This window comes from Aristolochia californica, unplaced genomic scaffold (genome assembly GCF_029961685.1).
Source record: "Aristolochia californica isolate CCGP_79_NKW_82.1479 unplaced genomic scaffold, dmAriCali1.0.hap1 SCAF_7, whole genome shotgun sequence".
Lineage (NCBI taxonomy): Eukaryota > Viridiplantae > Streptophyta > Magnoliopsida > Piperales > Aristolochiaceae > Aristolochia > Aristolochia californica.
In genome coordinates this window covers 28,608,185-28,617,864 of record NW_027182268.1, presented here as the reverse complement: position 1 = coordinate 28,617,864, position 9,680 = coordinate 28,608,185, and the positions used below count along the sequence as shown (strand labels likewise).

Genomic DNA, 9,680 nt, shown 5'->3' with positions numbered 1-9,680 from the left:
TGATCGAAGAGGAAGAGGAAGAAAGCATACCTGAGGCAATAGTAGTAGCAGTAGTAGATGATGAGGGAATAGAGGATTCCATGAAGGACTTCATTTTCTGAAATGCAACATAGTCTTCAGCAGAAAGAGTCACATTTTCGGAAGATGATTCAACCTTATCTTCATGTTTCTCAACGCTAATAGAGACTGGGTTAGCCATGGCCCAATTAGGTTTGCCATGAAGTTTCCAGCATGTTGTGGTTCTGACCACCATAGTAAGTGCAAGGTCGAGGTTCAATACGGGAATTATTCGGACCCGTTCGACCACCTCTATTTTCAGCCCCTCTCATATTTCTGCCATGTCCTCGGTATGATGAAGATGTACCTCGATGTTATGGTCCCGGATCTGACACAAGGATTCATTGTTACGGTTCCAGTTCAGCTATGGGGAATTGTAGGGAGACATGGATAGGAAGATGAAAATTTGAGGAGAACTCTAAGCCTGTTTACCCTAAAATTAACCTAAAATCAATGTTTGTCTTTTTCATTGCTCTTACCCCTTAAATAGGGTTCACCCTGTTAGGGTTTAATATAAAATATTAGAAAAGTACCCCTATAAATAAAATATTCCAAAAATACCCATGTGGCCTAAACTGAAATAAAATAAAGTAAATTAAAGAAAAACAATAAAATAATAATATTATTGTGTTCATAACATTACACACCCTGGAAGAACGAGCTTGTCCTCAAGCTCAAAAGTAGGGTCTGTATGCTGACGTCTCCACCTGTTCCCAAGTGGCATCCTTGATAGCTATGTCCGCCCTCTGGACACCCAAAACTGGAGCATACGCTCTAGGAATAATTTTTTTTTCAACTGTAGGAAAGTGTGCCGAATGTCAGTACATCTCGCCCAACAGCAATGCTGCCCTCCCACAGTCCTAGACTAGTGTGAAAGAGCCCCTCACGGTGGCCCCTCATTGGCAAAGTTGCACTGCCTACCCATTGTCAGCATGGCAGCAACAACAGCATGACCAGCCCCCTGGGAATGAGTAGACTCAGCAGCACGGACCCCCTCTAGTTGCTGCACCAGGAAACCGTTGTGTTCCAAGGCCTGAGAGAAACCACCATCACCACTGAAGTTCATGTAAGCAAGCCCCTTAGAAGCTCTCGTATACATGAAAGCTTTTGTTTCTCCTCCACACACACAAAAGAGAGGTGTGCGACTGGAGTCTGTAAAACTTTGTAGCCCTTCCCACATGAGCTTTTCCATCCACGCTTCAGTTCCCTTAGTTGCCCATATGATATCAACCTGCCCATTGTATATAGTCACATTTACTCATTTTGATAAGAGCGCATCAACCTCTTTATTTCTTGGTTTCAAGAAATCATTTTCTAAGCCAGTGAAAACAAGATCCGCTTGCCCTCCCCATCTGACATCCTATTGGGATAACCTCTAACTTCTCCCTAATTATGCCATTCATGATACTGCCCAGGTCGCCAACTGAGGAAACCTTTGAACTCAGATACCTTGAGTACTTCCTCATTACAACTAAATTTGACACCTCCATGGTAGTGGAAGAAAGTGGGGCACATTCTGAATCCAACAAAAAATTATAAAAATCCAAAAAATTACTACTGCCCATAATCACATCCTCGAGGTCACTCCATGTATCTGTTGCCTCTACGTACTGGTCATTTTTGAGTTGTGGCCTAATCTTCAAAGCAAAACTGTTTGATTTTTCAAATCCAATGCTATTGAGTCGGGATACATCTCTGAGGAGAGGACCCCAGGAGAACAGAAAATCCGATGGTGAAATCCAACTATCTCCCAGTGCAACCCCTCAAGTTTCAGCTTCAATTTTCCATCCTCAACAGCTTTCAGAACCGATAAACTAGTTGTCACAGCATATTTCGCATGAACCTTCCTAGTGCCATAGCCACATATGTTAGGTCCAAACATAATGCTGTATGGATTCTCTCCACCAAAGTGCTTTTGATCCACATCACTGCTTAGAAACTTCATGTACCCACCACCATAATCAAGCTTCCGCTCATGCTTAACAGAAAATTGAAAGACCAAGGTTTTGTCTTTGTTAGAGATCTCAAGAAACTGTGAAGAGATAGCAAAAAATCTGTAGTCTGGAGAAGTTTGGATGCCTTTATCATTGGGATCACCACTCCAGTTTCCAGAAGTGTGCACCCAATCACCTGCCATGCCTTCATCATTTTTCCAATCTGATTTCACCCAGCATATTTGTTGGGCCCGCTCTCCGACAATTAGTTCCATTGATATGGGGTAGTGACCAAATCTGTTTGGTTCCAGAAACCAGCCAAGATGAAAAACTCTTGCCCTTTGAGCTGCTGCCATATTTTTTATTCTCTCACTAGAAGGTTCATACCACAAGAAACCTAACACGATTCCAATGCTGATTGGAATAGCAGCAAACCCAGCAGTAGTTTCAACACTAATAGCAGAACCATACAACACGAATGCATCCTTAAGATTAGATACAGGTTCCCTTCTCTCCAACAAAACATTATTCCCAGAGTTGAGAACCATCTCTGGGAGGCTATCTGCAAAAAAAAAATTGATTGGTTCACTATTAAATTCTAGAATAGGGTTTGATGTTCGGAATGGCTCAAGTTTACCTTCCGTGTATGTTTTCAACCCAAAAGCAATGTGGTCAGGCTCCAACTTGGCTTTGAGGAATATCTGGCCCTCTTCTTGTTGTATGATAATGAGAGGCACCTGGTCCTCCTTAAGGCCAAAATACTAGAAGGCACCTTGGGCTGCTCCAACATCACCTAAAAGAAAGCCTATGCCATTTCCTCTGTTGTTAGAAGCAACTTTATGATACTCCAATTTGAATGCTTCAAAATTCTCAGCATCAAAATTTATGAACAGCATAGCCTTTGCAAGAGGATTATTGAATAATTTTATGACGAAAGGGTTACTGGTGGGGTCTTTGTTAAACAAAGTCACAATAGGAACAGTAGCTTCCTCAACAAAATTTTCCAAAGCATCTACATGAAAATCCGGTTAATCAACAAACATTGCATCAAATGGCTTAAATAGCCTAACAAGAGGCACTTTTACTGTTGAATCTCCCTGTGGAAGGTGTTTGGCATCCAATGAGCAACGAACCCATGCACATTGACTGTGCTCATCAACAAAAAAAACAAAGTCCCCCAAGGAAGTTTTTCAGAGACACGCTAAGGTTCACGGCAACTGAAAAATAAAACAGCCTCCATTCAATTTTATTTTCCTTCCCGGAATCCCCAAAAAAAAATTTCTCTTGCACTGCAGAGACTTCATTACTCAGCTGCACGAATTTGTTCATCTTACCGCAAGATTGAATGCAAAAATGAGGTTGTCAAAACTTACCCCACCCAATTTGGAAATTGGGTTCCCTCTGTTCTGCCGAGAGCGAGAGTGAGGGTGAGAGGGAGTGTGAGAGGTGGTGGTCGGAAGTCACATCCCACCGGACTTGTTTCCAACGGCGCTGACGGAGCCTCCTCCGTGTCAAGTGGTGAAGGCCAGCCCTTCGGGGCTTCTCCGCTTGAGGATTTTCCGAGACAGAGGACTCGCAGAAACACCTCCTTGTCGGATGAATCGCCAGAAATATTACCTTCTTCTGTGCTGGGAGACATTCTGTTGGCCTTGAGGAGGGGTTTGTTGAGGACGAACCCACTTCCACCATTACCGATGGGGTTTTGGCACCATACCCTCCGATTTCCCCAAATCGTCATCGTCGCTGTTCGGCTTTGGATTTCCTTGCACGGAAATCTTGAATTTTTTTGAAGCACGGGCCAAATCTTCATTGCCGCAGTGCGGCCTTGTAGTTCCTTGCGCGGAAATCTTGGATTTTTCTAAAATATGGCCTCTCTGCCTGTCCGGCTATGAGGTTTCCCCCAAATCTTCCACAGGGCCTTCGGCTGGTAAATAGGACGAAATTATTGATTTTTCTGGTCCGTGCCCTGTTGCCCCATCTGAGACAACTTCTGCTGCTTTCCCTTCGTGTACATCCCTATCAGAGATTTCAGGTTGTATGACCTTTTCTGCGGAAGCCAGTTGCTTCCTTGCAAGAAAAATATTCGTGTAGGCTTCACGCCATTCCCGTATTTTTTTCTCTTCAATGCCAATCCACCGCATTTCTCTGATTTCTCTGTGCATCACCATCCATTCTTCTATGGATATTTCTCTGTGCATCACCATCCATTCTTCTGGGGATATAGAATGACTCATTGTATTCCCGCTCTGATACCAGTTGTTACGGTCCTAGATCTGACACATGGATTCGTAGGGAGGAGGATCAAGCACTAGCTCTAATACCAAATGTTAAGCATGTAGCCAATACTACCCAAAAGACCGGCCTGTTAGGAGCGGAAGGCATAGGTACTTAACCCCAGGAACATAACAATATACCCCGCCCTCCTGAGCCGAAGACCAAGGCGGAAATAACACAACAATGAGAGCCGGGTCAGGATCCCATAATCCCTTACGGCCCAACACCAAGGGACTCGAATGCGGGTCGTAGCACCTGCTTTGATACCAGTTGTTATGGTCCCGGATCTGACACAAGGATTTGTTGTTACAGTTCCGGTTCGGCCATGGGGAATTTTAGAAAGACATGGTGGAATTGTAGGGAGACATGGATAGGAAGATGAAAATTTGAGGAGAACTCTAAGCCTATTTACCCTAAAATAAACCTAAAATCAATGATTGTCTTTCTCATTGCTCTTACCCCTTAAATAGGGTTCACCCTGTTAGGGTTTAATATAAAATATTATAAAAATACCCCTATAAATAAAATATTCCAAAAATACCCTATAAATACAATATTCCTAAAATACCCATGTGGCCTAAACTGAAATAAAATAAAGTAAATTAAAGAAAAACAATAAAATAATAATGTTATTGTGTTCATAACACCCGATTGCTGAAGAACATTGAATGGGGCATCAATAGAAGAACGAGGGGATGAATCAAGTATCTGAAGTAACGTAGCACTAATGTCATCGAAGGATGGAAGAGTGGAAGAACTTAGAAGGTGAGTTATTGCTTCCTCAAGGTAAGTTTTAATATTCGATAAGCAAATGGCTGCTGCCAAAGCTTCTCGTTGTCGTTCTTGAACGGCAACATCAGTGGAGTATGGCTGAGTTATTTTCCATTCTTTGAGAAGGCCTCGTAATCAAACAAAAAATTTGTGAATATTATCTCCAAGTTTTTTATGCAGAATATTTTGTAAGACATCATATACTTTTTGTAATGAGGCAGTACTTGAGTAAAGCTTAGCACAAGTGTCCCATATATCCTTGGCGGTTTCCAAGTGTACCACATTGTTGGCCACATGATCTTCCATGCTATTGACGAGCCAACTAATCACCATGTTATCATTTTTAACCCACTTGTGGTAGCATCTTCTTCATCAATCAGAGGAGGAAATTTAATAACGTGGCTTAAGAGGTCACGAGTAATAAGAACCCTCTAGACCGATTGTGACTAGCTCATGTAATTGGAGAGACCTCTTAGTAGAATCATAGTAATACGAAGTATATCACTCTTATTACTGTTGTGTCCACTCTTCATGATGAGGCAAGTGACATGTGGAGGTCAAGGGAAGGGGCCTTCTTCCAATAACAATTACTCAATGTAATTTGAAGAACCTGTGGACCAAATCAGTCACCAAAAAAGAAGAGCAAGAACCAATTTCTTTCACGAAAGCAAGCACTAAATTATCAAAAAATTTGTGCCTTTAGCAAGTGAGAATAAAATCCAGCCATCACTCAACTCCTCTTGTATTCTTAAAAAAAAAGAGAAGAAGGTAGATGCAACCGATTAGGCCTTAATCCAAACTCCAACACAAATCGAGAGATAGAAAAAAAATATTTAGAGAAGATTTAAAGGCATATCAAGATACTTAGAAGAAATTTATCTTTAGCTCATGGGATACTTCAACGTAAATAAAATTCAATTGTTGAAGCTCAAAATGAACTACAAAGGGTAAATGATTGCTGGAATTTCACCAAACATATAATGGGCATCCAACAACATAACACAAACCCATGAGCAACATTAAGTAGGAGAAGTTACTGCAACATGTGCTGGAATTCTACCTCAAATGAGATTGATCCAAGTTACATAAAGGTAATTGAATCTCACTCATCAATCTTAATAAGACATAAGCAACAAATGATCTTGATCATGCTTGTAATTGATTTACAAGAAGATCAAGATTATAACATCAATTTAGTCATAAAAATAAATCTTCACAACATATAAAGATTTATCTTGATTTGATGTGATTCAAATTTCAAGAAGTAGAAAATCATTAAAGAGGAGTATGTAAATAAGGAGAGGAAACAAAATGTTAATAAGAAGAGAATGAACTTATCTCTTCTTGACTGAACTCCTTCTTTTACAACTTCTTGAACAGATTCATAATAACTTCATCAAGAGAGATCCTAAACTCCTTGTTCTGATACTATGTAGAATTTAGGATCTCATGAGAGGAACTTTAGATCAACGAGGAAGAAGAAGAAGAAGAGAGAAGGAGAGGAGAAGAAGAAGGACGTGGACGAATTTGTGTCAAAGTGAAAATTAGGCTGGACGAATTTGTAGAAAGAGAGGAGAGGGCTTTAATGCTCTACCTCTTAGCCAATGCCTTTTATTTATAGTCTTTAAAATGCCCTTAGGGCTACAACTTGATGAAATAAAAGACATAAAAAGAACACATATTTACACCTCTATGCCATCTTTAAGTGAAGTATCATATTTCACACATGTGTAACTCCTTTGACGTGTGAGTTTCTTGCCTTGAGCTTGTAAGCTTGAGCCCATCCTCCAACAGTTCTTAGCCCTTATATGAGCATTACATGGGTACGATCATCTCTAATTCCAATTTTCATTAGATTTTTTTAAAAATAAAAGAAAAATCAGAAAGAAGAAGTCAGTTTTTGTGCAAAGCATTGTGCAAGTTTTTTTTTTTTTTTAGAAAAAGGAGGCCAAACCTTGTGTGATTCAAGGCCACGAGTTGGCTTCTAGTTCATGCCTCAATATTCTCGAGAAATAAAGATTAGAAGACTATTTTACATAAAAAGTAGGAATCTCAAAATAATTAAGGAAGTAATCTTTTGGAAAGCTAAGTTGATACCAATTTATTTGAAGCAAGAATGCTGATTTTTTGAGATCTTACATTGGTGTCATATCTTTTTTATTAGGGCTAATTTTTTTAATTTTCAAACAAATATATCTTGCCTAAATGATGAGGGATTGAATCTAGACTGGTTATTCCAAGCTAGCATCAAAATTATTTTTGGAATGATCTTGGAAAGATCTTATTCGGCATGACATATTACCTTACTTGATTACATGCTTATTGATTGATTTTTGCTATTCTATAAAAGGAGGACTAGGGAATTGATTATAGAAAATTTTGGCCAGAAACGTACTTTCCTAAGTGGGTTCCCTCCTTGCCTACAAGGATTGTTAAGCTTGCCTTCTCCTCCCATATACCCGAACTAGTCTTAGGCTTCACTTGCTTCTACAAAGCCTATTTCTTAGGCTACTTCATATTTGAGTAAACTATTACCCTTGAATTATCTTTTATGGCTGAAGAATACATAGGTAGTAAGAGTTATATTCTCAAGATTACCACCATAACCATGCGAAGGATATCAAATTACTTGAGTTGGTCCAAATAAGTTCAATGGTTTCTTATTACAAAGGATCTACTGGGTCACCTAACCAAATTTGGAGCACCCATTGATGAAGATGATTTTTATGCTAAGTGGTTAAAAATGAAACTTTGGTGATTAGTTGGCTCATCAATAGAATGGAAGAGCTTGTCTCCAATAATATGGTTCATCTAGACACAACTAAGTGAATTTGGGAGACATGTGCTAAGTTGTATTCTAGCTTCGACAACTTACAAAGGCCATATAATATTCCCCAAAGTATGTTTAATACTAAAAAAGAAGAAAATATCCATGAATACTTGGCTAGATTTAGAGGCATTCTTCAAGAATGGAAGCTAGCTCAGCCTAACTCTATTGATGTCTTTGTCCAAGACAAGCAGAAGGAAGCCTTAGCCATTGTCATTTGTCTAGAAAATATTAAGCCATATCTCAAGGTTGATAAAACTCAACTCCTTAGCGCCTCTCCTATTCCACCTTTGGATGATGTATGTGTCACATTACTCTACATTCCAGACTCCTCTTCCCCTTCTCCAACTGAAGTATCATCCGCTATGTACTCGTGTAATAGGAGAACATCAACCGACTATGGCCAACGCCATGGAAGAAATTATAGAAGAGGAAGAGGAAAAGGTGGCAGCAATGGTTCTTCTAGAATAGAAGACAATGAATTCACCCACTATGGGAAATATGGACACACTATCGATTAGTGTTGGAAAATACATAACACACAGGAATGGACCAAGGCTAATCAAGCCTCAGTAAGTGATACAAAGGAGGACAAGTCTGCCCCACCAATAGAAAAAATGACCCTTACCAATGATGAGTATGACTTATTCAAGAAAATAAATACTCTAGTGGTCTCTCCTCCAAGCTCCTCCTCCACTGTTGCTGCCACCACTACTTCAGGTATGCTCTCTACCAGTTCCTCCTCTTCATCTTGGATAATTGACTCAGGGGACTCCAAGCATCTCTCAAGTAACAAAAGTATACTCCACTCCATCTCTCCTTGTCTTTTGGATAAATTTGTTATTATTGCTGATGGATCCCAAACTAAAGTTTTTGAGAAAGGATCCACCTCTGTTATACCATCATTTCTACTCACATATATTCTTTTTGTTCCTACCTTTCCCTCCAATATTATCTATTAGTTAGCTTACACAATATTTCAATTGCTCCATCACCTTCTCACCCACTTCCTTTGTGTTTCAAGATCTTACGATGAAGCCGGTGATAGGTGGAGACCGTGAACAAGGGGGATTCTACTACCTTGACATGCCTCAAATACATGTCACTTTAACCAAGCACACTAAGGCGAATCTATGTCACAATTGGTTGGGACATCCATCTGCACAATCTCTTCATCTTCTTTTTTCTACTTTTAAGGGTATGTCCAATTTAAATTGTGAAGTGTGTCAACTAAAAAACACTAGAGGACCAGATATTCTCCTCAACCTAAACTTCAAGTTATTTCTCACTTTTCATTGAATCACACTGAGTACCAACATTTCCCCAAGTTAAGTACTTTATTACCTTCATTAATAATTTTACTCATACCACATGGCTATTTATCTTTAAAGAGCAATTTGAAATATCATCAATTTTTAAATCCTTTCATGCTATGGTGGTCACATAATTAGGTCAAAATATTAAAGTACTTGGGTCTGATAATGGCAAAGAATATATCTCTATCGACTTTGACTCTTTTTGTCAAGAAAATGGCATTATCCATTCGACAACTTTTGTCTACACCCCTCAACAGAATGGTGTAGCAGAATGAAAGAATCATCATCGTCTCAAGGTAGGTAGTGGCTTATTGTATACTATGAAAGTACCATACTTTTACTGGCCACATGACATCTTTACTATGTTTTTCTTATAAATAGTCTACCCTCTTCCATTTTCGATCATAAATCCCATATTCATTATTGTTTCCACAAGGTGATCCTTTTTCACTTCCCTTGCAAGTCTTTGGGTGCACATGCTTTGTTCATATTACCTCACCT

General features: G+C 39.5%; 1 pseudogene; it reads right to left on the bottom strand.

Annotated features, from left to right (window-relative positions):
- Positions 1-598: 598 nt before the first annotated feature.
- LOC137937261 (uncharacterized) lies at positions 599-2,539 on the bottom strand (annotated as a pseudogene).
- Between the last annotated feature and the right edge of the window lie 7,141 nt (positions 2,540-9,680).